At 43.5% G+C, this 27858-nt stretch overlaps 1 non-coding gene across 1 annotated transcript in view; it reads right to left on the reverse strand.

Moving 5' to 3' along the window:
* Positions 1-806: 806 nt before the first annotated feature.
* LOC119185024 (uncharacterized) overlaps positions 807-27858 on the reverse strand; it is a 36698-nt gene continuing 9646 nt past the window's right edge. The window contains exons 2-4 of the transcript XR_012885397.1: positions 12201-12376; positions 3232-3329; positions 807-962 (exon numbers count right to left, since the gene is read on the reverse strand). This is a non-coding gene — a transcript (uncharacterized LOC119185024). The remainder of the gene's footprint in view (positions 963-3231; positions 3330-12200; positions 12377-27858) is intronic.

The following is a 27858-nucleotide window of genomic DNA, read 5'->3' on the forward strand; positions in this document are numbered from 1 at the left end:
CACCCAGGTTCATTTTTTTTACGTTGTGAGATATGATGACAGGTGTCTACCGACAGTTCTCTCTGCGTCAGTCACGTGGGCCAGTTTATAACAACCAAGGACCCGTCTCAAAAGGCACGTGTTTTCGCAGATCAGTTATGAGCCAATGCAACATGCGCATGTTTGGTGAGCGGTGCAGCAGTGGCGACGAGATACATTTCCCGAGGCTTCGCTTTCTGTAGCAGTAGTATGTCGCTATGTTGGAATAGTTGGCATGCATTTTGAATAATTTGTTGAATTTCCGGCTATAACCCTGAATTTTGTTGCACCCTCAAATTTTTTCTTTACGAGCGCAGTCGAAAAAGACTACAAAATATTGCAACAAGTGGTCTTTATTGATGTCACGCTAAGTGAACAAATAAAATTGCTTTTTGTCGTTTCAAGAATCTTGAACCTAATCGTTTTGACAACTATCTTCTGTATTTCAATGTAAAACATGTTAGTACAGCTTTTCTTTCAGCAGGAAGAACGAGAAACATGACGAAATCACAGATGCTATGCTCATAGAAGTCAGATAACTAATACGCCACCCAGCCACTTTTAATGTTGTTAGCAATCATACATATGCATGTATGACTGCTTTTAAAACTTTTTTATATGTCTCACACGAACGGATGTGTAAGCAACCCTTTTTCGCTAAGGCTTTTGGTCGTAAACTAATGAAATCCTAAACCATGAATCTATATAAGTGCATCTGCATTTCTTTATTGCAGATGGCGCTCGTATCTACCATGAATACATTGACTTAATCACTCTTTTAAGAGCGTCTAGATAGTATCTGCTACTGTTAGAAAGATGACGTTGACATGAGGTTGCCTTACCATCTGTGATCTTGTTACTCATGAAATATACGGTGAATACACTGCAGGAGTAAGTATCTGGTTCTGTGTATTCAAGGGTTGTCTGATAATCAGCCTTCGTCCCTGAAAAAAGTTTTTTGCAAAATAAAATAACTTGACGAATATTGAAGAAAAAACGCATGCACAGAGAAACACAAACTTCCGTGTGCAAGAGAGCTTTCGTTGCCGGATGGAGCATGGTAACCTTCATAGCTGAACATGAGCTGTAATTACGAATAAGTAAGAAAATACCAGTAAGTGTGGGTAACACAAAATTTCATGAATATAGTACCTATCTGTACATAGGTGGCTACACATTCATAATTATTCAAGTCACATTTATTTAAACTTGAATAAAACATTCGTAGCCCTTTCAGATACGACCTTTCAGTATCAACCTTTAAGCACGTCAAGCTTACACATTCTTCTAACTGCACGATGTTCTGTCGGAACAGCGGTAGCTTCATTCGTTTAAATATTTGTTTCAAGTTATTTATTGCCGAATAAATTGAATGAGCTGTACTTACAAAAACCATTCATATTCTCTCTCTGCGTATTTAAGAAAAAGCCTTTTAATAATTTACAAACTAATATCTTATGTTTTAGTATAACTATCTATCAGAACGGAACAATCACATTTTCAATTAGCTCCCCCAAAGTCGCGCTTTAAACTCTTCGTCGAACGTAGTATTTGTTCAGCATGATAAACATAGGCAAAATTACGCTGCAAGTTTTGGTAAAAATGAAGCGAATTTATTGTGCAGAAGACGTAGTGTTTCTAAATATAAAAGCATGCTACTCTTTCTTAACCACCAGTCACAAACTACAAAAACAAACTCGAACACACATTTGTGTCTAAATACTCGCAATTGGTCAAGATGTTTGTGTCTAAAGCGTGCCCCTTCACGTACTCAGAAGAATGCGCACGTCTAAACGGCTAACACCAACGCTTACACAATCAAAATAAAAGAATACACGAACACACGGCTTCCACTTGCATGTACGCCACTACAGAAAAATGTGCAAGAGGAAGCTAGCCCCTTCCTGAAACTCCAACAGTAATGCAAGAACATGATTCATGTCAAAGATTTGCGAACCTGTGTTTCCAAGCCAATTATAAAATGAGATGATAGTATGTAAGGGAGCAGTGTGAGTGATATCTGAAATTATCATGCAGAAGTCTCTGGTTTGTTAGTCGAAGGAATTAGTGTTGTTTTTTGGTGTAGTGGCACGAGATGGTCTTGCAAGTTTTGAAATAAGACGTTGTTGGGAGCAGTGAGTAGTTTCGGGGACAGTGACGCTGAGAAGGCCTATGGTCACCTCCCAGGAAAGGTAACAACTCTTTAGCGTTGTAGCATACGTGGAGAGACTCGTCAAGCCAGTGAACATAGAAAAGCTTTCTCTTTTCCGTTCTAGAGTATTTTTGAGTGTTTCTATTTGAGCGTATACGAATGATTCTCCCCGTTGTTTGCCACACTAGTGTGAGTTGTTTTGAAACAGTCGAATGTGTGTATGAGTGACGTTTACATTGACGTAATTGGGTTACATTATGTTTGTGGTATTAACTCTTGGTTATGACCCCATCTTTAGACCACATTGTGCGTTCAGTGGCATGCAAAGAGAACGTAAGGTTAAAATATTCATTCTGTGGTGGTGCATTCAGGGGGGCCGACACCGCTGTCCTTCGAATCTTCCCGGTGATTGCTTCTTATTAATGGCGTTAGCCAGAGACCCAATAGCCACTAGACTTACATGGCAGGCACACCACATGAAAGAAGAATAACTTCAGTTTAGTGATATCCTGTCGCCGAAACTACGTCTTCTACTGCGACATTTGTATCACTACATTTTCCTAGATGGTTCTCTATTTATATCCAAATATACTACACTACTATTGGTTTTTTTCGCTTGCGTAATTGACAAGAAGAAAGCATAAAGCACCTCAAGGTTTATTTGATTAGGTCTTGCATTCAGTGGGAATATTGTAAACGAGTTTAGTCACATCTGTTAGCAATGATCTCTGAAAATTCTAATGCATAAAATAGTACTATTTGGAAAGTATAGGACTAATCGACACTTATTATTATTTAAAAGGAGTGCGCCTGGGTCAAGAATAGTGTATCGCTCGTCGTGTTCTCTCACAGCAGTTCTTGAGTGTTTCGACAGCATTAGTAAAATAGCAACGTATAACTCACAGAGCAGCCCGCAAAAAAAACGATATAGTTCACCGCGAACTATTCTTCACCGACATGCTTCATTCTCTTCTGTACACACCTTTAGATTGTGTGGTCGTGATTTCCTTGAAGAGAATACACAAGCTCAAATTTAATTGGTTGACACAAAAAGTACCTACTTCCACTTTCGTAGACGTTCATGGATGTCGGGGGATGCATATTGTGAATTAGATTTTTCCTATTGTATATAAATATTCCAGTATAATTGTCTCCGATGCTGCAAGGAGAATGTTATGTGTTAACACATTACCGATATACGCGAATGATTTTATTAAAGGTTTGTTGGAAGTACTCAACAAAACAAAAAGAAAGTAAGCACTTTTCCCTAGTTAGTGCAAAGCCAATGCACAGGGAAGCTGGTCAATATCATGATTTTCTATGGTATTTATTGCTGCTTCAAGTTGATAGCCTCGCCATGCGTGGCACTATTACGGTTACAGTTCACTGCTCGAACATACCCGTATTCGGGATTGGCTTGTCGTTGCGGTTGTCCTTTAGGCGTAGCAGCAAGTCTCTTTTCGCGGAACGCTGGCTGCTCTACGGGAGTACGTACCTTCTTGTTCCAACAAATTTCAGGAACTTCCTCGACATAGCGCACTTGTTTTTTTCCTCCCGTTGGGTGCGATTTCTACGCATGCGTGGCTCCACATGACGTCACTCCCATTAACGCGTAGCGATGCTTCACTTGGAAAGAGTGCTACACGGTTATGGCCTCGCAGCTGCTACCCCAGCACAGACGCGGGCTTGACATGACGTCTTACCAGCTGTGTGAGGTTAATGGTTGCAAGGTGATGGCGCATCAGAATTTTTTCGCTATAGAGTCGGACAAATTACGGCTAGCCGAAGCAACTTCCCTTTTTGAAGTTTTGTTTCAGATTTCTTTGTAGACAAGCTGCAATGACGTACTTGGGATCCTAAGAGGTCTCGATGGGGAAGGCATTTTGATGGTGAAAGCAATGTTAATGTGTTTATCCTGATAATATTGTGAGGAACGGGTTTTTTTCAGCCAGGCTCGAGCTAAATCACGCTGGTGATGATATTTTCAGATGAAGAAGATGTACAGGTGATGATGTTATCAAAGAGAATAAAGAGTCATTCGCTTGTCGCGCTCACACTAATTCTGCCGCGCGGTGAAAGCGGCTGCCTGGTCGCTTGACAGTATTATGAAATGCGTCGCGCATAAGGCTTTAAACGAGATACGTGCACCATCTCTGTTCCTCGGGAACAATGGTCAGGATTAGCGCTAAGAGGGGAAAAGCGGTAATTGACAGGAGATGTCTGTCCGACCACCGTGTACGGCCCAATGAAGCGACTGATGAATTTGTCGCATAGACCGGGGACGCGTAGTGGAGTCAATAGAAGAACTTCGTCACCAGGGGAAAACTCACAACACGGCGAGACGAGTCGTAGCGAGAATTTCGAGTGTCTTGAGAGAGGTCGGTGTTAACACGGGCCTGGTGACCGCAGTGTGCGAGACGAGATAGAAATTTTTCAGAGAAAGGAGCTGTCAAGGGTGCAGGGGCCGAAAGGAAAGAGATATCCAGAGCGAAACTTTGTGAGTGACGATGGAAGAGGAAAAATGGAGAAAAGCCGGTAGTGCGTTGAGCAGCCGTATTATAGGCGAATGTCACGAAGGATAGAATCTGCAGTTCATGTGGTTGGGGTGAATGTACATGGCGATCATCTCCGATAGGGTCCGACAAAACTATTCAGTCAATCTGTTGGTCTGCGGGTAGTAGCTATAAGTGTTCTTGTGAACAGTGTTCAAGGCACGCAAAACTTGCTCGACAATGGAAGAGAGAAAGACTTTGCCACGATCACTCAGAAGAATGAGTGGAACTCGATGACGCAAAAACATGTGGCGAAGAAAGAATTCGGCGATCTCAGTGGCAGTCCCAGATGGTATAGAAGCTGTTTCTGCGTAGTGGGTAAGGTGGTCGACGACCGTGACAATCCAGCGATTCCCAATGGATGATATAGGAAGAGGGCCATACAAGTTGATTCCAATGACTTCAAAAGGCGAGACGGGACAGGGAAGAGGTTGCATTAAGCCAGCCGGAGCAGTTGTCAGTCGTTTTCGCCATTGGGAATGGACACAGGAGGCGACGTACTTAGCGACGGCTGAAGAGAGGCCAGGCCAAAAACAACGACTTCGCATTTTGTCATAAGTCTTGTGATAGCCTAGATGAGCGGTGGTTGGATCATCATGAAAGGCTTCCAAAACTTGACGTTGCAGAGAACGTGGGATGACGGGGACCCACTTGTTGCCATTGATGTGGTAAATGCAGCGACATAAAGCATCACCGACAAGGTTAAATTGTTTAAGTTGTCGACGGAGTCTGGCGTTTAGAGGAGTAGTAGAGCCGGTCAAGCGGTCAACAATGGTGCGGCAGTATGGGTCGGTACGTTGTTGTGAAACAAGGACGGATAGGGTGGCACGTGATGAACTTAGCCCTGCGATTGGAGAGATGCTGTCGTTTTGAAGTATCGATGGTGAGTGGCTTCCGCTGGCCAAAGGACCGCACGATAGAGCATCAGCATCTTTATGCTTCTTCCCAGATCTGTAGGCGACATCGAAATTATACTCCTGCAAGCGAAGCGACCAAAGACCGAGGCGACCCGATAAGTTTTTCAGCGATGAAAGCTAGCATAGGGCGTTATGGTCAGTCATGACAGTGAAATGACGGCCGTGAAGATATGGTCGGAATCTTTGCACTGCCAAAACAACAGCAAAGCACTCCTGCTCGGTGATAGTGTAGTTCTTTTCTGGAGCAGTAAGAGCACGACTTGCGTAAGCAATGACGCGTTCGTGTGAGTTTTTGTCAAGCTGCAAGAGTACCGCACCAAGACCATGACTACTTGCGTTGGTGCGAAGAATGGTGGGTGTGGTGGAATCGAAGGGGCACAGTACCGGATCCGACGTGAGGGCTTGCGTCAATGCCATGAAAGCGCTTTCGCAGTCTTTGGACCAAATAAAGGAGACGTTCTTTGCGAGGAGTTGATGGAGCGGAGACGCAAGTTTCGCGAACCCACGTATGAAGGACCGGAAGTAAGAAGATAACCCAAGAAAGCTGCGCAGGTCCTTTTGACGTAGTGAACGAGGAAAATCGAGGACGGCGGCAAGCTTCTCGGGGTCGGGCCGAATTCCTTCTTTGCTGACAAGGTGGCCAAGAACCTTGATTGTCTTGCTGGCAAAGGTACATTTCTTGGTGTTAAGCTGTAGACCGGCTTTTCCAAGGCATGTGAGGACTTCGTCAAGACGTTGTAGATGCTGCAAGAACGTGGATGAAAACACTGCTATGTCATCGAGATAGCACAGACACGTTTTTCATTTCAAACCACACAATACGCCGTCTATCATGCGTTCGATTTGGTGGGGGCATTAGAGACTCCAAAAGGCCTCTCATTAACTCGTACAACCCACCTGCCGTTGAAAAGGCGGTCTTCTCTTTATCAGACTCCGACATCGGTATCTGCCAGTAGCCTGATCTAGGGTCGAGGCTAGAAAAATACGCTGCGCCCTGTAATGAGTCCAGTGCATCGTCAATACGAGGGAGGGGATAAACGTCCTTGCGCGTTATTTTGTTTAGCGCATGGCAATCGACGCAGAAACGCACTGTCTCATCTTTCTTTTGAACGAGAACAACTGGGGATGACCAGGGACTCGAGGAAGGACGTATTATGTTGCGCCGTAGCATGTCTGACAGGTTTTCCTCGCGGATCTTGCGTTCTGCCTGAGACACGCGATATGGACGCCGATGTACAATACGAGAGCCGTCAGTCTGGATGCTGTGAGTAGCGGTGGTAGTCCTGCTGAGGGTGAGCGAGTTCACGTCAAATAGAGAACGGTGTCTATTTAACAGGGCGAGCAAATCTTTAGTATGATCAGGTGTTAAGTCTGTGCTTATGGTTGCCGACACAGGTGTGGAAGAGGCATTGAATGGCAGTGATTGTGACTTTGGGACATCGTTGAGGTTGTTGTTCGGAAGAGTAACAATCGCAACAGGCTCACTGTCGACCGCGCAAGATAATGTTGAGCCACAGGGGAGCAGTACACACTCGGGCGTTTGATTTATGGCGGTTAGGTACGTAGACCCATCGAAGAAGCGAATAAGCCCTGGTGTGACCACAATGCCCCTACGTAGGATATGACCGTAAGGGAGAATTTGCACGTCACCATCCACAATGTCGGTGCAATTAACACTTATAATTTCTTTGATGTATGGCCGAAGTACATTATCTCAGGTGGTGACAAGGCGTATGCGTCCATCGTGTTCAAGCGGAGAAGAGTCAGTGGCATTTAGATGCAGGAGGCGCTGATGACAAGATATTAAAGTGGACGCAGAAGACAATAAATCCCACCCCAGAAAGAGAGAGTGGGTGCACTGACGAAATACCCCGAAAAAATGTGATGACGAATGCCTTCTATGCAGACACGAACGGTACACTGTGCAAGTGGACAAATGAGAGCGTTGGTCGCCGCACGTAGAGGTGGGCCGCCATAAGGCGTGGTGACTTTTCGAAGGCGGGAACGAAAATCAGCAGGAAATAATCAAAACGGCAGCGCCAGTGTCTACAACAGCCTCAACGCCTACACCTTCTACAAACACTACTATCGAATTCAATGGCCGATCGGGAATTAGCTGTCCGGTGGATGTGGTTTTCCCTCCTAAAACTGCATTGGGGAGTTTTCAGTTTGGGCGCTCGTGGAGTGAGAGGCGGGCTGCAGAGGCGACACTGAACGGCGACCTGGTGAAGGTGACCTGCGGCGAGACGTGTGGGAATTCCCAGGCATGTCAGTATGGTAGGTAGGGGACGCTGAACGGTAATAGGACGATCGGCAGGGTGGTCGTCGGTAGTTCATGGTCGGAGGGAAGCTTCGTTGTTTTCAGGAGCGTAGCCGCATTGCTCGTCTTGTTGGTGCCTTCGATAAAACCGAGCGATATGTCCTCGAAAGCCGCAGTAGTAACAGATTGGTCGAGGTGGGCGCTGAGGTGCGTAGTAAGGTGGTGCACGCACATGCGGTGATAACGAAGTCACAGGCGTATGGTCTGCTGTTGTAGGCACAGAAACGGTGGGTGCGGCAGAGAGCGCGGCAACTTCGGCGTACGTGCGCGTCTGGCGCACGCAGGGACCGTCGGAACACGTCGAACGCGATGCGGAGGCGATCTCTTGTTGAATCAGGTCTCGCAAGCTATCTTTTTCAGAAGGGAAAGTAACTTCCGCAGCACAGAAAGAGCAAAGCCCGTGAAGTTCTTCACGAACGATGTCACGAATAAGCGCACGCAAGTCGAGGGGTGCAGGCAAACGAATGTTGGTGGCATCGTAGCAAAGGCGAAGAGACTGAAGCTCGTCAAGTCGCTGACAGACGGTTATCACGTCCTGGGTCGTGGCAGGATTTTGCGTGGCGAGAGCGTTAAAGGCGAAGGTGTTAATGCCTTTATAAATGTGGCGTATTTGGTCGTTCTGAGACATGCCGGGGTTAACGAGCTTGCAGTGCAAGGACATCCTCAATATAGGAAATGTAAGATTCACCCGGCAGCTGCGTGCGTTCAGCGAGCTTCTTCTTTGCTGCCTCAGTGAGAACTGCAGGGGCACCAAATATTTGACGAATTCCTGCTCGAAAGTGTCCCAGTCGGGAAGATCCGGTTGGTGGTTCTAGAACCACCAACCCACCAACTTGTCCGTGTTTTCGCAACATCGGACAAGTAAAATGGGACGCTGCGCAACTTCTGTGGATTGTCCCACCTGTTCAAATTGCTGACGAGGTCGTAGTTCTTGATCCAGTCTTCAACATTATCACCTCGGAGACCGGAAAACACAGGTGGATCACGCAGGCGAATGTTGTTGGGTGGAGCGGGTGGCAGTGGCTGCAGTATGGCGGTGACGTTTGAAGGGCCAGGGTTTTTTTTTTGGGCCGCCATGGCAGGGGGTTGTCTGCGATGACCCGAGCGGATCTCCAGCGAGAATGGGCGAGAAGACTTGAGGGAACGAAAAGTACCGTCCACCGCTTGTGAGGAACCAGTTTATTCAGCCAGGCTCGAGCTAAATCACGCTGGTGATGATACTTTCAGATGAAGAAGATGTACAGGTGATGATGTTATCAAAGAGAATAAAGAGTCATTCGCTTGTCGCGCTCACAATATAATTAAGGAAAAAGCGCCAGATGCTTCATCAAACGCAAAAATTTGCAGTTTACTTGAGAATCTTTCAGACGCAATGTTAGCAGGAGTGACGCAAAAAAATAGGGGACATTACAGTTTTGCCTTTATGAGTTGAATGCTATATCGATATTCTGTTCCTAGTGCGTACTTCAAAAATCAGTTGAATAAAAGTTTTTGAATTTGTTATGCACCCACTATGCATCGCCTTAAGGAAATAAGCGCAGTAGCGTGTGTGTCTTTTTTAGTGGGGTGCCGGCTTTCACCCGGGGAGCCTTTATGATGAACACATATTCTGACGCCCGTTGGCAATGGAAGCTTGTACCACAAATTATTACTGTAGTATTTCATGTTGCATTGTAAAAAATGTGTACAGGACGCGTGTGTTTGTTAAGCATAAAACCTACTTTCACTGCATTTCCAAGCAGAGGAAGTTCTTTTCACTGTTTTCACCAGCAGAGGTGTGGCCATGTGGCTTGACACGGAAACGACCTGGATTCAATCCCCGCTCAGACCCAACAACCCTGATACGGTCTTCACTCTGCTCCATAGTTTTTATATTATTTCCTCATTAATTTGCATCGTTGTCGATTATTCGGTCACGTATAAAATGATGACATTTCACTCACAACCAATGACACCACGATTTCCGCCGAACAAGCTCTTTAGCGCTATAACGTTGATATATATTATTATGTAAGCTCTCGTCGACACGGCGTCGCTGTGGTGTCACAAATCGCCAAGTTTATTATTGTCGTCACAATGAAGTGCCCTAATGTGATCTAACCGGGTGATGTCGTTTTGTGATATTGCTGCTTGAACAAAGCTCGGCCCATCAAGGAACCAGTAAAAAAACACGTTCGGTGCAGTATGCTTGCCGAGAATAAATAATTTACTGAGAAATCAATGATCACGACTGTTTCAGCCTCACAGCTGTCTTAGTCGACTGCTTAGGGGCCTGGGTTTTCCCAAGTGCTGATTTTGACTGCACAATATGGAAGCGTACTTATTGAATCTCAAAGACGATCGAGTGTGGTGAAGTAGACATGCACAATATTGAGTTTGCACTTCGACGTAGTCATTGTAACCGTGCTTTCAAAATAACTTCAAGGAAGCATCGTGAGTACCCGAGCTCCAGTTTAACCTCTTACTCTAGGTCGGCCTGCCTTCGTGTTATGATTTCTGTAATCTGGGCAGATCAATCAGGGCGCAGCTCATTAACTGGCGTGGTTGCTAGACTTATGTGTTTATAATACCTGGGAAGTGGAGTAACTACCCATTTATCACCATGTATTATGAAGTTGCTGTCAACGTCTTCTTTATTTCTTTTTTTTTGTTTAATTCCACTGCAAATTCGCCCTACTCAATAGGAGCTGTCGGTCCGCCGTAGTTCAGGCAGTGGTCATGCTGCGTTGCAGCATGTATAGTAGGGCTCCTTGAAGTTCAGGGGCGTCCAAGCAATTTTCCGCAAAATTGTGATAGACTGTGTCTTTCTCCAACAATATATGTTCATCAAATTTGTTTCTTTCTCGACACTCGTAGAAATACCACTGCCTCCTCACAGTGCTGATTCAATCAGCGAGTACAGCACCGTCGCAGGTTCCCAACGTAGCACCATGTACGACGAGACGCTATCCCAAAACACCGTATCCCTTTCAAAGCCAGGGTGACCACCAGCATTGTCTAAAAAAGGAATGCCAGACACCGCCTAAGGTATTTGTACTCAACTGAACAAAAAATACTTAATATGATTTCCATCTTGAGGCATCACTAGATGATCTCTCTCCCTCATGGCTAGGCTCCAAGGCTAGGCATGGGTGAGAGTAGGTAAGGACTGGAGGAGTGGGCGGTTAATGGCTGGGTTGGGTGCTTCTGTCTGGCACTGAAGAAATAGAGGAGCCGCTGCTGATGTTCTAGGTGGTCTTACCAAGGGCGTTCACGGCGTCTACACTGCAAAATGTGGAGCAGGTGAGAGTGACTCACAGTAAATAATTAATTATTTGTGCTGTAGATTGTGCTCATAGTATATTTCTTGTTACTTTGGTAGCTTCTCACAAATGATACAAAGCTGCTCATTCACGACTTGGCCTGTAGTGTTTACTTCGCATGCATCTAATCAATTGTTGTTAACATACTACCTATACTCTGCAGCCCCAAGTTTCATTGACCTCGACAGAGAAAGCGATTTGGCATTGATGTGCACATTCAAGACAGCACGTAGTGTGTCCCCTTTCACACAAGAAGAATCACAATTACAGATGACCTCCAAACTTGTCACAATCAGCTGTCATTATAAGTTATTGTTAATCGGGAGCTCCTGGAATTTTCTGCACGCCGAGCCTTACTTGTTTTTGAGGTAATACTCTTCTTGACGTTAAGCAAATACATCAATGATGAGTTGGCTTTTAGTTTCGCTTCGGTGTTGTTTGTGCAGTTAAAATCATTTTAAAGTTCACTGCTTATCTTTACTATTGTGAAATGATACCAGATTCACAGAAACATAGCAGTATCATTGTCCTAAAACCACCAGACTTCGCCGTCCAAGAACGTCTGCTTCTTTCAAGAAGCGTTTGAATTTTTCAAGACCGTACTTTCGCACTTTCATATGACGCAAAGTAGGTAAAGAATAATATGTCTGCATCTCTAGAGCGCATTATGTTCTCACTACTCTGAACAATTATTAGTTTGAGAATAAGAGCTCTAATAATCGAATGCATGGGAATCAGGCAAAGAATGCATGGCAAAAATTTTTCCACATAGCCCTAGCACTGTCAACCAAACTAAACGCATTTTAATGAAGTTTTTGATAACGACGGAATGGTCTAGACGAGGTCTAGATGAGCGGCATTTTAACTCATCTGAGTGAGCTCATTGGGACAAAATGTAGCGACTCTTGAAAAGCTAGTGCCTAGCAATGCAATACTTACTTTGTTAGTTCCATCATATCAATTTCTGTAAAATTGTATTCCTTCGATGTCAGCCCCGTCATAACACGGCGTATACACGTGGTCTCAATGGAGAAGTTGTTTTTTCCACTAGACATCTCAAACGAATTGCTGTATGTTTGACGGTAAAGCCATACGTATTCGCTTGTATTGACGACCTGTCGTTTTGCAAGTGTAATGAAAGTTTAAATATTAGGCTTCCGATAAACATGGAGTATTCTAGACGTGTGGTAATGTTAATTAATCAATCATATAGGATTCTCGTAGCTTTTTTAAGGACAAGAGAAAGGAATAAAATGACTGCTACAATTGCTAATTTCTGAAATTCAGAAAGGAAATGTTAGCTACGTCTTTTTCATGACATTTTTCTGGTGCCGAAGGTTTTCAAACCTCAGGCTACATTTTCCTTGTGATTCGGCTGCAACTAGGCTTGTTCGAATAAAAAAAAATATTCCGTAGTACTCTTTTGATGAAATTGGGACACAATGTCTTTTTTCCTTGCTTATTCGTTCTGGAAAAATCAGTTGGCATAGTATTGTTTCTGCGGCACACATTTGTGTAACCTGAAACTATTTATTTGAATAGCTATGTCTGAGCAGCCCCTAAAGGCTGCCTAAATTTCCACTGTTATAAACTTATGCTACCTCAGCAACAGTTCGTTTCAAAGCAAGCAAAGCCACACGTTACTCCTGTGAGCAAAAATGGGGATCATCAAGCTTCGGCTTTAAGAGTTGAAAGATATAGCAATATTCCACCAGTGTGAAATTTTTCGAACGTGCTGTGAACTTACTACGTCACCTTAAAGGAACACAAAAGTCATATAACAGTTTACGTCAGAGTTAAAGCTCAATGTGTGACATCTAAAACGACAATATATCAACAACAGTGTCCTACTTACCGAGACATTAAGGTAAATGCACAAGAACACATGCGCCGCTGCAAGACATTTTCAAATTGATCCCGATGACATCAGACGGACCACCTACAATTATTCACTATTAAACAATCTAGCTGCACTATATAAAGATTCTTCCGTTAATCATAAGATGCAATAAATGCTGCTTGTTCGTTTCTGTTTGATTCATTGAAAAAAATCGCCGGACGTCACTATGGAGAATAGCGTGGTGGTTCCAAAAGTCTATTTTGGCGTAGTTACAAAGGATAGGTAATGCCATCAAGTAGGGCACAGTTGAAACAAAAAATGTTTGCAATTCCGGAGCCAATGGTGAGATATTGATCAATAGCCGTTGTTGCTGCTGTGGCTCCCGCTGGTTTCGGTCTGCTGCTACTAGCGCAGCAAAGCCGGACAACGCTATGCACGCCAACAGTAACGCAAGTCGACCCGGACGGTGACCTTCTTGAGGCGGGTAATTTGAAGGGCGCTAAACCAATGCTGAAAAATAAAGCGTAATTTTCTTTTAAAGTAAGCCCTTTCTTTGTACAAGAGCAACACTACAAGGTTTCTGGACCACTATTTCGACAATCAACGTCGAATTATTAGTTGCCTTTGATGTCCCTTCAAGGGAGGAGGCGCAGCAACGTGCATGCCTCCTTTAGTGGGCGGCCGTTTTTAAACTTTCAAGTGATTATGGTGATTTTATTTTATCACAACTGATGATCTTGTACCCTTTGCACCACACGTTATTACGGCAATATTTCATGTTGTATTGAAAAGCATGTAAAGAGGACGTGTGTGTTTGTGAAGAGAGAAAGCAACTTTCGCTGCATTTCCAAGCAGAATAAGTCGTTGAATGCGAAGCAGCTCTTTGACTAGACTATGTAACGTTGCCCCTCCGTACAAACGCGCCGCTCCCTGAAGGTTTTGGCGCTGCGAAAAGTGGGTCACGCCGCTGCTACGCGTTGACTTTACGCTTTCCTCGCAGAGCATCGGGACGTGTCACGCCTAGCATGGTTCAATAAAACTTGCTTTGTCAGAGTAGGTGCGGCATGACATGAGTCTATAATGAACATAAGTGGTATATCTAGTATGCCATCGTATTTACGAGAACATACGTGCAGTCGTATGTAATATAGTAAATTATGCATCTATGCGTGCATAAAAATCATGACATAACATTTCATGTCATCACACGAATTTCGACTTGACGTGGCATGAATTACTTATCTACATCAATAAATTGGAATATACGAATTTTAACTGAGTGGTATTTGACAATATTTTTGTTATAGTTGGCGGGCAACAATTACCATAACGTAGCACTCTGCTGTTTATAACTTCATCTATTTTACTTAGCGAGTGCTACACAAAGCACTCGCTCTTATTTAGTCAGTGCTACACGTAGCACTTGCTACATAAACAGGGTGTTTCAACTAAAAAGCACCAAGCAATAAAAATTTAAACTGAGCGCTATCCGTTTTATTTAGCACGAAATTATTCTTAGTGGTATGTAGTGTGTCAGACTATACTTATAGCTGCTGAATAAACTTTCAATACTTGGGTGGCACGGAAGCAGCGTGGGGGTTCAAATCCCTGTCTGTGATGGCTGATTCTTATTAGCTTTGTTTTAAATGCCAAGCATTTCTTTGAGCAATGCATTCACTTTGAGCTTCTATCTACCTATCTATCTATCTATCTATCTATATATCTATCTATCTATCTATCTATCTATCTACATATCTGTCTATCTATCTATCTGTCTATCTATCTATCTGTCTATCTATCTGTCTATCTATCTATCCATCAGCCCGCCTGAATCTAGGTGATTTCTTGAACTGATATCGGTGCACTGTGCATCAGTATTCGATAAACTAACCATCGTAGGGACGTGCTGTCTTTGACACATCACACGTCAAAGTTCACAGCCTTATCAGTTGTATATACGCAAGCTCCCACAAAACAGCCGTCCCATCAGGTCATCGTCAATTGTAATAAACGCCATCCACTGAAATCGATTCGTGTAGCATTGTCTAGGATAGCCATCCTCGTGAGCACCAGTTCTTATTAGCGTGCCACTTCTGGCATTTTTAATAGCCATATTGCTGTTAGAATGGTCACCAAACGGTAAACAACTGGGTGTATAAAACATTCGGCTGTTTACGTGCGTCAATTCGTGCTTTTGTTCACATCTTTAGCGCTACTTTATAACGTTTCGCATAATGAAAATAACAGACAACTTCTATCCGCATCTAAGATCTATTCCCAAGCTAAGCCAACAGAAAAAAATGGCAATTTTTTTTTTATTTCGCGTCTCTTGTGTTTATGGACACCGGCCACAGTGGGGCAGGACTACTGCAGCATAACAACACTTGTGGTCTTATAACAGCTTTCGCTTTACAATGAAGAGCGGTATCTTACTTGCAAGTTTATTACCCTTCATCCGTCAGGTAAAAACGTTATAAACGAACCCGTTGAGTCCACACGATAAGGTACATAGACAACGGGAACCGATTAGTCTTAAGTCTGGCTGGTATATAATTTTAACTCTTCGCTGTTGAGCGGTACTTTCTTCCGAAAACTATAACTCTGTGACACGCACAGCCATACCGCTCTCTTTTTTTCTCACCAGCCTCACCTCTTTTTCTGTTTCCCCTTCGTCTTTTTTTTTCTTTTCGTTTCGGTTTTCTCCAGTTATTTTTCTCTAATAATTTTCTCTGATAGTATTTAAATGAATATTTTTCCTTCTTTTCAGCTACCTGATTCTTGGCTAAACCCCCGGTGTGGTGTGAGCAAGAATTGTATTCTTTTTATTTAATCATACTATTAACCCTAACTTGAGGGTCACAACAGGGAGCGTGCCGAAGATTACATGAATATTTGAGGGGCATTTGTAAAATGAATTCTGCAAGATAAAGCAAACATCTATGAGACACATGGCTACATCCATATAACTCATAAAATTTTCAACATATATTTAGGGCATTTTAAACATTTTGATGTTTGAATCAACAAATACATGAACACAAATAGTCTATACACTTTAAACAAAATGCTTGTGAAGAGCAATTTCATGTTTACTCAATGTATTTTTCAGCACCACATCATTCGCTAATCCATTCCACAATTTATGGCATCAGGGAAGAAAGAAAATTGGAATACATCTGTTCGAACGTGCATTCGTTGTTTGAATGTACTGCGTGTTGCTCTCAGAAACATTTTGTAAGAGCACGTTCAATAATAATCCTTGTCTATTTTCACCCCTGCACGTATAATTTCGAAAAGCATTTTCAATTTCGATTTTCTTTAGGATTGGCATATACATCAACGTCTTTCTTTTTCAGGCTATTCCTTCTGCCATTTCACTTACCATTTCGCCATGGTTCCCCCCTTCTTAGCCTATTCCTCTGTTGCCCTCCTTTCCTTTTTTGTTAGTGTGGAGAAGAGGCACTGAAGAATAAATGCAGAAGCGCTATGGAAATTCCTTTCAACCTTACATAAGACAAGTCCACTTGTCGAAACATTAACTCGAGCACCCGTCCCCTGTTTACAAAATACCCTTCAGAAGCTTCCAACTTCCCCTTCTATTCTTTATTTTATCACTCTGTTTAGTATTATTTATACTTCTAAAGGTTGCTGGTGTAGTTCAAAATTGTTTTTATTAGCCAGCAACAATCTGAATTGAACAGCATGTGAGCCAGACCATGAATTGTGATGTGCTTGCGTGAACACACCTATAGTCACGGTATTTCTACCAGTAAAAATCTGATCAAGATTTTTATTTCAAAAGAGCATATTGCCTTTTTACTTTTCTCGGGCAGTACCCTAAATACTTTTATATTATATACAGTGATAAAAAACTGTTAAAATGAAGAAGAGATGAAAGAAAAAAAGCTACAGAGTTCTTTGCTTGCCCTCTATAGCTCTTCTGGTTTTGCATCTTGTTTTTTCCCTTTCTTTATTTGTATACTCATTATTATTACAGTAAAAGTTTTATAAGATCCCACCTCGGATCTCGCAAAGTGCCGTAGTTGTCCACCGCCACCATAAATGTCTGTAAAAATTCGCGCGAAATCACAAAGAAAACCTACTACCAATGACACAGTGAGGCTCGAACTCGGGTCCGCAGAGTGCCAGCCCAGTAACACTGAGCCTCGCCGCTTTTCGGGACTTGTCGAAAAACTTGTCTTAGGCAGGCTTGCTGTCAGAAAAGCAATCGCGTCAGTATGACTCATAAAGTGTTTAGAACAGCGAAAGAACAAGCAGTCATCACACAATGCGACGTGCAACGAGTGGGTCGTCCAATGCTCCAACCCTTTAGAAGAGCTTGTTTTTATGGCGCATACCAACTTTAGGCATAACTTATCATCGTAGTGAGCCACAGCATGTACTTGTGGCACCAATGTTTTTTGATAGTTTAGCGAATACCACGCTTCTAAGAATAATGACGAAAATAGCATATCGAATGCCAGCCTACAACTCTAAAAAATTTAATAATAATGCCGAAGTGGACGTCAAGCAAGTGTGCTTCCAGCAGTTACCCAATGAGTGTTTAGAAAAGGCTCTAAAAGGCCACTCTTCCAGACTACGCTTTGACTCTATGCGGTGCCTTTCACGCGGGCCTGGCGTTTTTGTTGTTAATATAGTATTATCGATATATTATTATTATTACATACCTATACTAACTCGAACAACTTACCACTCTCTTGAAGTTATGTTGCGTGAATTTCGCATATTTTGGATAGTTGATTATATAAGGTGCAAGAGGAAAAAGGTTGGTCTCCGAAACGGCAGCTTGGCTTTGATTTCTTACCAAGCAATCTACATAAAAACCAGTCATCCAGGGATATGGATATCGTGATATGGTCATGATTACTACTCGGCAGTACAACAGAGAAGAACAAAGCTAGTCGCATGAGGAGCAGTTTCTGGTTTGTGAAGTGAAAACTTCTTTTTATGCAGTCGTCGTTATTCTAACCAGAGAAAAATATTTTCAGAAGCCACATAGCAGAAGCTAGCTATAAACGTAACTGATACAGCACTTTTGTTACTTGACAGCACTTTATTAGTTACTGCCCCAGGGATGTATGTCGTACTGTGTTTGACTACTCACAAGGCAACAAAAAGATTTCTGTGGTAGTCAATCTAACTTATTCAGATGCTTAGTTTCCAATTTGTCGTTATGTCTATCAGGAGCAAGAGAAGGTTTGACCACTTGCTCAGCAACCATTTTTATTTATTCACAGTTTTGTCCCTAAACTAAATTTTCTGACTGTTTTTAGTTTAATTTATGTATTCTACCACACGGTTATTGGCCCACCTCAATTCGTGAGTGAGTGCCATACACTTGATGACATCATCATCATCATTATCGTCGTCGTCGTCGTCGTCGTCATAATCGAAGAAGACGACGTTGGGGCGTCTGCTCTTGTGTTCTTTGTCAATTTCTAATATTTATTTTTCCCTTGATCCCTCACAGTAGTTTAAAAGACATGAGCTAACAATTCAATTGTACTTCGTTAGAACTACCCGGTTATTGGCCAATATCTCAGCGTAGGTGTGTGTAACAGATTCAAGGCGCTTCCTCCCTCCCTGTTTCCCTTCCTTCCTTCCTTCTTTCCTTCCTTCCTTCCTTCCTTCCTTAATTTCCTTCCTTCCTTCCTTTTTTCCTTTGGTTCAAATACAGTCTTGCCTATTATCGTTGCAACAAAATGTTTTGTCTTGTTGTTTCTACGTTGCGACACTGGAAGATGTGATGGACTTCTGTGACTGATGCTCGGGACGCCTCCATGACCCGACACTTAGAGTCTGGCAGTGCAACTCATTCCTGAAGTGAATGCTTTTGCCCACCGCTGCAGTCACCGACAGCGCGGCCTCAGTCTGAACGCAATTTTCCAGCAAATTTCTCAGCTACGCATTGTGCTTGGAGAAATTGGCACAGGAGGTGATTCACAGCTGACTGTAGCAGCCTTAGATACCCAAAACCTTCCATGGTGATGTTGTGTTTTGGAGGTTGGCTGAAAGGCTAGACGTATAGAGCCAGGCACAGGAGATGCGACCCCACTTGTCAGTGAGACAAAACCAAGTGATTTATTCAGAGACGCCCGTTTCATACCTCAATGTGGGCAGCGCCACCAGACATTTGTCAATAACAGAGGTGGCACAACACTTCATTCCTTCAAAAACTTGTTTACCTTACAAGTTCAGACAGCCTGGGGCCCTACATGGCGGCCACTACGCGTTATCACAACACCATCATCACTGTCGACCTCGGTTGCCGTGTCCGGTATGTCCGTCGTCGAATTCGCCGGGAAAGCATCCTGCGCTGCACCTGTAGGAATTGCAGAGTCCATCGACTTCTGGTGTGAGGACCCGACAGGTGTCACAGGTTACGCTGCAAAACTACGTCTTGGTCCATCTCTACAATGTAACAGCGGAGTTGTTGGCCCTCGCTTACCACAGTAGCTCGGACTCCTTCAGGTCGAACTCAAACTCGATCTCCTGTCTCCAGTAGAGGCAGTGGCCTAGCCCAATAATGCTAGTTTAGGTTGCATTCACTTCTCATTTTGTAGGACGTATCATTAGCCGCCACTTTGCCTTTAGCAGGCCAAGATGCTAGCAGCAACTCTTTCATTTTCGGTACTCGTGTCCTGAGTTCCCCCCGATTAGGACCTGACCGAGGCGGGAGCCATTTATGCGTGGTGTATCCCTGTAGCTGAGTAAGGCTGAATGCGGTTTGCTTGATTTGTCAAGATCTGTCTGTGCGAACCATCCGTTCATCCTCTTCATTGGATTGAGGAAAATGGGGGCTGCTGCTCGCAAGGGTGAATCCACAGAAATCGACAAACCTCTTCAGCTTATCGGAGGAAAGTCATGGCCCGTTAGCGGATCTCACAACTTCTGGGATACCACATAGAGCAAATATGCTCTGGAGCAACTCGACGACTACAGAAGCTGTTGATAATCGAAGGCTAATATCTTCAGGGAAGCGGGAGTAATAATCCGCGATAACCAGAAACGTTTGTCCTTTGCTGTGAAAGAGGTTCCTACAAAACATTTCCCATTAGCGCCGCGGTAATAGTGTGGACATAAATTGCTCCGCTGGATTTCTCCGGGTGCGTGCACACTGCTTGCATTGAGCTACCATAGACTCAATGCTTTTGGCAACCCTGGCTACCACACTGAATCTCTGGCTTTTCCCTTGTACCGGTATACCTTCTGATGACCTTCATGCAGCAGATTCAGAACTACTTGTCTCAAAGAATAGTCACCACGATGCAGGGACCTTTGAGCAGAATACTGTCACAGACTGTGATCTCGTTAGCTGCCGCACTATACGTCAATAAATGTAGGGGCAGAATTTTTCTTCTGTGACCTACCTCCCTGGGCTAGATCAAGCAGATATGTGCACTCGTCATCTGTGCATTGAGCTTGCTTAATGTTATGCGGATACAGTGGCTAAGTTGAGGATGCGTTGTAAACCACTTCTGTTGCAAACAATTCCACCGTGTCGAGAGAAGAAGAAACCTACGGTGGTATTGTCGAGAAAGCATGGGCTGTTGCAAGTACATTTACCTGGACATACTGCATGGTTAACTGGTAGGGCAGCAGCTTGAGGCGCAGGTTTTGATGTGAGGGGGGACCATATCTATTGTCATTTTGCTAAACAAAGTGACTAGCAGTTGATGATCTATTTTCGCGATAAAGTGAATTCAACATACCAACTCATCCAACCTGCGCATTGGCCATGTAGCCACCAGAGCTTCTTTATCAGTCTGACTGTACCTCTGTTCCATGACCGTCATGGAGCGAGAAGCAAATGTTACTGCAAGGTTGATGTTCTCCCCATGGTTGTGTTTCTACTAAGACTGTTCCTAGTTCAAAAGCATTGGCATCCACTGAAATTGAGTTTGCCTAGGATGGGTAATATTTAGTGAGGCACCTATATAATACCAGGAGTTGTTTGATCTTGCTGAAGGCCTACTGTTGTTCATGGTGTCACGCACAAGCCATTTTCTTGCTCAGAAAAGCACGCAAGGGTGCTGTTATCTCGGAGATGTTAAGAAAGAACCTTGTGAGACGCTTCATCATTCCGAGATTTAGGCGAAGTTACACGATGTTCTTGGGTGCTTCAAGAGCTTTTATAGCCTTTAGTTTGTCTGGATCAAGTTTGATGCCATAGGTTGAGACGACAGCACTTTGGAAAAGTACATCAAACCCACAAAAGTGGCACATTTTTTTCTTTAGAGGGGTTCCGGCTTTGGAGATTTCTGAGAAGACATGCTCAAAGCGAGAGTCGTGATCTTTCTTGTGGTGATCGAAAACGAGGATGTCGTTTATCATATTTGCAACACCTTCTTGACCCTCGAGGATCCTTGCCATCTGTTTTTGAAAATATTCCGGGGCAGATGTGATAACAAACGGCAGGCAACAAAACAGTATTGTTCAGAAGGTGTTATGAAAGGTGTCAACTGTTGAGACTCTAGAGCATGCTTGACCTGATGAAAGTCACCTGTGGCATGAAGCTTAGAAAAAAATTTGCGTCGCCTACTAGACAGAGAACTTGCTCGACACTAGGCAATATGCGGCCTTCTCGAAGCGTATCCTCATTCCGCCGAGTCTGGTCAATGCAAAGTCGGTAACCACCTGAAGCTCTTAGAACTACAACAAGTCTTGCACACCAAGGTGTTGGTTTATCTATCCGACGAACAACTCCTTTGGTCTCTATTATGTCTAATTCTTGTCGAACTTGCGATTGGATAGGGACAAGTCTAGGTGCACCAAGTTAAAATGGTAAGGAGTCAGGTTTCAGTTTGAATTCGTACTCATATTTTAGCATGCCAAGGCTCTTGAACAGTTCCGCATGATGCTCCGGTTGGGGTGTCACTATGCCTCCTAGCCTTCTGATGATTACAAGAGCCTGCAGCACGGGGTAATCCAATGATAATTGATATGTGGGGTTTAACGTCCCAAAACCACCATATGATTATGAGAGACGCCGTAGTGGAGGGCTCCGGAAATTTCGACCACCTGGGGTTCTTTAACGTGCACCCAAATCTGAGTACACGGGCATACAACATTTCCGCCTCCACCGGAAATGCAGCCGCCGCAGCCGGGTTTTGAACCCGCGAACTGCGGGTCAGCAGCCGAGTACCTTAGCCACTAGACCACCACGGCGGGGCGAACGGGGTAATCCAGTGAGTGACTGCACTACATAGAGTAGTTAAAACTGCACCACATAGAGTCGCTGTGCAATTTCTTTTCCTTGCCACAGGAGCTGAGGGTATACACTCGCAGATCACGAAGTGGTTCCCCTCCTGGACCAGTCAAGAAGTTGTCCACTTGGTCGAGCCCAAGGGGTACTGCAGTGAAATCACGAAATCAGCTGGCACTAATGAGACTTTCGCACAACAAACCACCTTGAAAAAGGCAGTATAAATAAAAACCGTGACGTCTACGCAATTCGTGTGTTCGTGTGCGACAACAGTATCCATGTGGAGAGTGGAAAGCTTGGCCACTTTTGCTTTACAGGAATTAGAGGTCTCAGTGAAACGTTCTTTTTTTCGGTAATTATAGCAGTGAGATGCACATGCTGGGCATTATGAGCGAAGATGCGGCAAACGTCCGCAAAAAGAACAAGTAGCCTTTCTAGCGAGTTCTTTATTGACCTGCACGTTGCGCTGTTTAGCATCGCGATTCCGTGGCGCTTTGTGATCTTTCATTGCACTCATCTCGACTCGTATAATTGTTTAGGCAGTTACTTTTGCCTTTTTTCTTTCTCGGCGTCTTCCCACTGGCGCGCCAAAATCCAAGCATCCTTTAGTGATAATTTGGACGTACGGCATAACTGCTCCAAGAAGTGGCGATCTCCAAGGCCTACTACAAACCGGTCAGGTACAAGACGCTCTTGACTTGAGAAGACGGGTAGTTGCAACGCTTTATAAGTCGGCATAATTCTGCATAGCAATCATTAACCTTTTTATCTGGTTCCTAAGTGCGCCTATTACAAGTGAGAAGACTTGTGGAGCTTGTTGGCCGAATCCACAAAGTTCTCGATGAAACGCTTGACGACGGTTTTATAGTAAACCAGCTCGTTCGCATAAGGCAAGAAAGCTTTGAGTGAACAACTTTTCGGGCCCATACAGTACAATGGCGAACGTGCCTGGACGTCGACAAAAGCGTGGCAGATTCCGGAGAGCACTGCGTAGTCCTCGTAACGCGTTTTTCACGTTGGCCAACAAGCAGCCTTGGTGAAGTGGAATGCGTCTGGTTGCCCAATAGAAATTTCAAACAACTTGCTTTCAGGAATTTGTTGCTCGTTAGTCAATGCTTCTTGGGCTTCCTTGGTCAGGAGTAGTGAAGGTGTCTGCTCGGCCACTTCTGACACCTTGTTGGGTTTGACACCTTGATGTGCACTTGTCAGCAAGACAAAACCAAGTGCATTATTCGGAGATGCCGGTCCCAGTCTCTGACTTGGGTGACGCCAACAGACAGTTGACAATAACACAGATCGCACCACAACATAAGAGATTTATGACGACGTCGAGGACTGGTTAGTCGTTGAACTGTCGAACAAAAGCTTTCACGCACTTTCTTTGCTTTGGCGGACAGCGTTCGTACATGGTACGAAAACCGCGACATCACGATGTCTTCATGAGTTGATTATCGGCAGCAACTTCTCAGCATTTTCCCAAACAATGACCACCGTGAGTACTCTCAGCAACTTATTCAGTAATGCACCCAGAAACCGATTGAGAGTGTCACCTTGTTAGCGGAAAATATGACCCGCCTATTTCGACGACCTGACCCCGAGATGCTGGCAGGCAGACAGCCTCAGGCATTTCTTACAAGGCAGGAAAGAACAGCTGTTTGCCAGTCTTCTTCGTAACCCCCCGACAATCGTTGAGCAATTCTTCAAATAGGCTACAACTACCGATTGAGCACTACAGCAATGGTGCCGCCCTTACGTCCGACCAATGACCACGTCAACCAGCGCCTCTTCTCTGGCAGCCAGCTGTTACGGTTCTCTACCAGACCTCATTCATGAGGTTGTTCGTGCATATATCCGCAGCTTTCTTGTCACTTCGCAAGAACCTGAAGTGGCTTCTGTTGCAGAAGTTAAGCGAAAGGAAATGAGGCAAACCTTTCCGTTGCCCTAATTGCTACTAGACCAGTGATCTGTCAACTATGCGTCGGGCGTGCGTCATCCAACACCTGTACCATACAACTTGTCTATTCTGGTTCGTTCTTACTACGTGTCGCTACGAGTCGCTGGTCGCAATGTACAGCCCGCCACTGCTGCTTCTGCCACCGGTGAAGACGCCTCCACAATATTTATTTATTTTTTATTTATTCAAGGTACCTTACAGGCCCTAGGGGTGGGGGCGTTGAGTAAGGGGGGCGATACACTAGATACAAGTACATATACATGTCGAGTTGGCAAAAATACATGAGGAAAGATGCATTTGCAATATATTAAACAGAAAGCATTATAGATAAGTATATACATGCAAAGATGACGCACGCATGCCAACCGTAAGCGAAAGTGTGCGTTTATTGAGCACAAGAAGGCAGTGGTTACATGGCACAGCTGCCGCAATCTCAAAGCGAATTCAAGTTTTACAAAACGAAAACTAATACTATGCGCGATGAAGATAAAAAAAACGATACATTTTATAGTGCCAATACAGCGGGGTGAATTTACTGCGCGAGGAAAAAAAGGCGATATGCGGGATAACTGCCCCTCAGAAATATCTTATCTGACGTAGCATGCGAACGATTCGCTTTGATGATGATGTAGTGTGAAAACGTTCCCAAAATTCATTCTTGCGCTGCGGAAAGGCATCTACTCGGAGAAGTTTGTGAAGTGGATCGGTAACATATGACGGACTGTTTTATGATTCGTCTCGGCAGCAATGTAATCTGGCAAACTATTTCAGAGAATAATGGCGCGTCAGAGTGCCGACTTGTTGAACGCGTTTGTAGAGCCGTATATACGGAAATAGCTGAGATGATTGTGTAATCTACGTGAGGTGAGATATGATTTGTGCAGACCAGTAACGGTGATTCGGGAGGAGTGAGTCATTCTATAAAAGAATGAAATCAAGGCATTGTCAAGACGGATGTCATAAAGTGGAAGTGAAGGTTGTGGCTTAATCTACAGTATACTGGAATGGAGACTAGTTATTGGCGATGAAGCGGCTTGACCTATTCTGAATTTTTTCCAATGTGCCAATTAAGTATTTTTGATGGGGAGACGAGATCGAACAGCCATATTCTATTTGAGGGTGAACCAGAGTTAAGTATGATAATTTGCGAATGCTTGAAGGTGTGGCTTTCACATTACGTTTAAAGAAACCAAGTGACCTGGAGGCGTTGGCAGATGTGACTTTAATGCGGTCGAACCACAATAGAGTAGGTGTAGGTATAATGTCCAAGTACCGATATCGCGTTGCAATAAAGACAATGAACTGAATAATGCTGTATAAAAATTCGAATCAGCTACATATACGTGTGAATGATATTACTTTGCATTTTGAGACATTTAAAGTCATGAGCCATGTACTACGTCAACCATTCAATACATCGAGGTCATTTTGAAGTGACAGGTGATCTTTAAAGTTTTTAATTGGGCGATAAATAAAGAAGTCGTCGACAAATACCCTGATGCATGAAGAGACATGTAGCGGAAGATCATTTTTAAATATGAGGCAAATTAATGGTGTGAGTACGCTGCCTTGTGGTACACCGGAAGAAACATCAGTTAGAGAAGAAGAAAAATTGTTCAATGTTGTGTACTGCTGCATATTAGATTGAAAATTGTGAAGCCATGATAGTATACGGGAGTCTTACTTCAAAGCGGATAGTTTCAATATCAGCCGACAGTGTGCAAACCGGTCAAAAGCCTTCAAATAGTCCAGAAACACGCAGTCAGTTTGATGAATATTGTCCATATTTGCATGAAGATCTGTGGTTAGTTTGAACAGCTGAGTCTCACACGAAAAACCGTTTTGGAAACCGTGTTGATCTTTGAAAAAAAAAATATTGCATTCCAGATGTCTGTAAATATGCGAAGCGATCATGTGTTTTAGCATTTTACAACAAACGCATGTAAGCTAAATAGGACGGTAATTTTCACATGATGTTTTATTTCCACTTTTAAATATTGGTAGTACTTTTGCCAACTTCTAGTAAGACGGTACTTTGGTACTTTATAGAGACTGCCGGACTATTTAGAGTAGAGTTTTGCTTGAAACCATTACTGTATTTTTAAGAATCTTAAAATTGATTCCATCTACACCGCTTGACGTAGATTACTTGAGATTGTTTATGGCTATAACTATGCCGTGTAGCTCAATGTCTATTTGTTCCTTGAACTGGTAGTCAAGCTCGGACACATAGGGTATGTTTGTACTGTTCTCTTTTGTGAAGACAGAAGTGAAAAAGGAATTAAGTGCTGTTGGGCATTGGCTAGCTGAAAGTGGGACGTTGTTGCAATCGTGTAATGAGATGTCATGTTTTTTGCTGGTGGGATTGATGACTTTCCAAAGTTTAGCTGGGTTGTTTTTCAGTAGTGTGGGTAGATCAATAGAATAATAGTTCGCCTTAACCTTACGCAAAGTAGCGCAACATGCTTTTATGCAGGTTTTATATTTGAGCTAACAAGAACTGCCCGAGCACTTTGCATTATTATATAGCCGTTTTTTATTCCGCATTTTCAGAAGATTTTTAGTGAACCACGGATTCGATTTATCATTGCTAATTTTAACCAGATATTTGTCTAGTAACATACACAAAATTTGTTTGAAAATTAGCCAGTTCTTTTTGACAAATCGATTGTGGAAACAAGGTAGGAAAGTACTTTTAAAAAAAGAATGCTAGTTGATAATTCATCTCCTGATAACTGCATTTATTATAGTCTCTAATTTGTTTTACTTGTACAGCAGCTACAGGTCGGGGTATGTTTATCTTTACTTGGTGTAGCGTGTGGTCACTGTATCCGTTCAAATGATTAGTTTTACGCATTGTGTCTGGAGCAGTAGTTAGAATGAGATCTAGAATGTTTGCACCACGTGTAGGCTTCTGAACAGTATGGAAGAGGTTGAAATCTAGAGTCGAGTTAAAAAAAATCGTTTGACGTCTTACATGGTGATGACAGCTAGCGTCGTCCAGTCAATGAGGGGAAGTTAAAGTCGCCTAATGTGTAAATAATGTCTGCTTTAAAAATTTCACATGCCTTGTTGATACTGTCTTGTAGCATAGTATTGAAGGAAGAAGCGAAGTCCGGCGCTCGATAGCAGCAGCCTACAAGGATTTTGGAGGAAGGGACGGTACAGGCTGCCCAAACTATTTCGAGATCAGAATGAGTGTTCACTAAAAATGAAGTGACGGTTTTTTTATGCCCTGCAAAACACCGTCTCCTCTTTTACCAGTGCAATCACACCTGTAGTTATGGTACAAGCTAGCTGAGGTGAAGATTTCATCATCACTGATGACAGGATTTAGCCAAGTTTCTGTGAAGACGACAATTTCAGAACTTCTGCCATCCAGAAAAGTAGAGATGAAATCTTGTTTTGTCATATTGCTGCGTGTGTTTGCTAGTGACAGTGATAGTGAAGTATCAGCATGCCTTGTTTGTTTATTCTGCATTTGCGTGAAGTGCTGTAGCTACCTGACAGATTTGATAACTGTGTTTCTCGCAGAGTCATATATGTATATCTTGGAAGCGATTCGTAGCTTATGCTA

Source organism: Rhipicephalus microplus, chromosome 8, assembly GCF_043290135.1.
Source record: "Rhipicephalus microplus isolate Deutch F79 chromosome 8, USDA_Rmic, whole genome shotgun sequence".
Classification (NCBI taxonomy): Eukaryota; Metazoa; Arthropoda; class Arachnida; order Ixodida; family Ixodidae; genus Rhipicephalus; species Rhipicephalus microplus.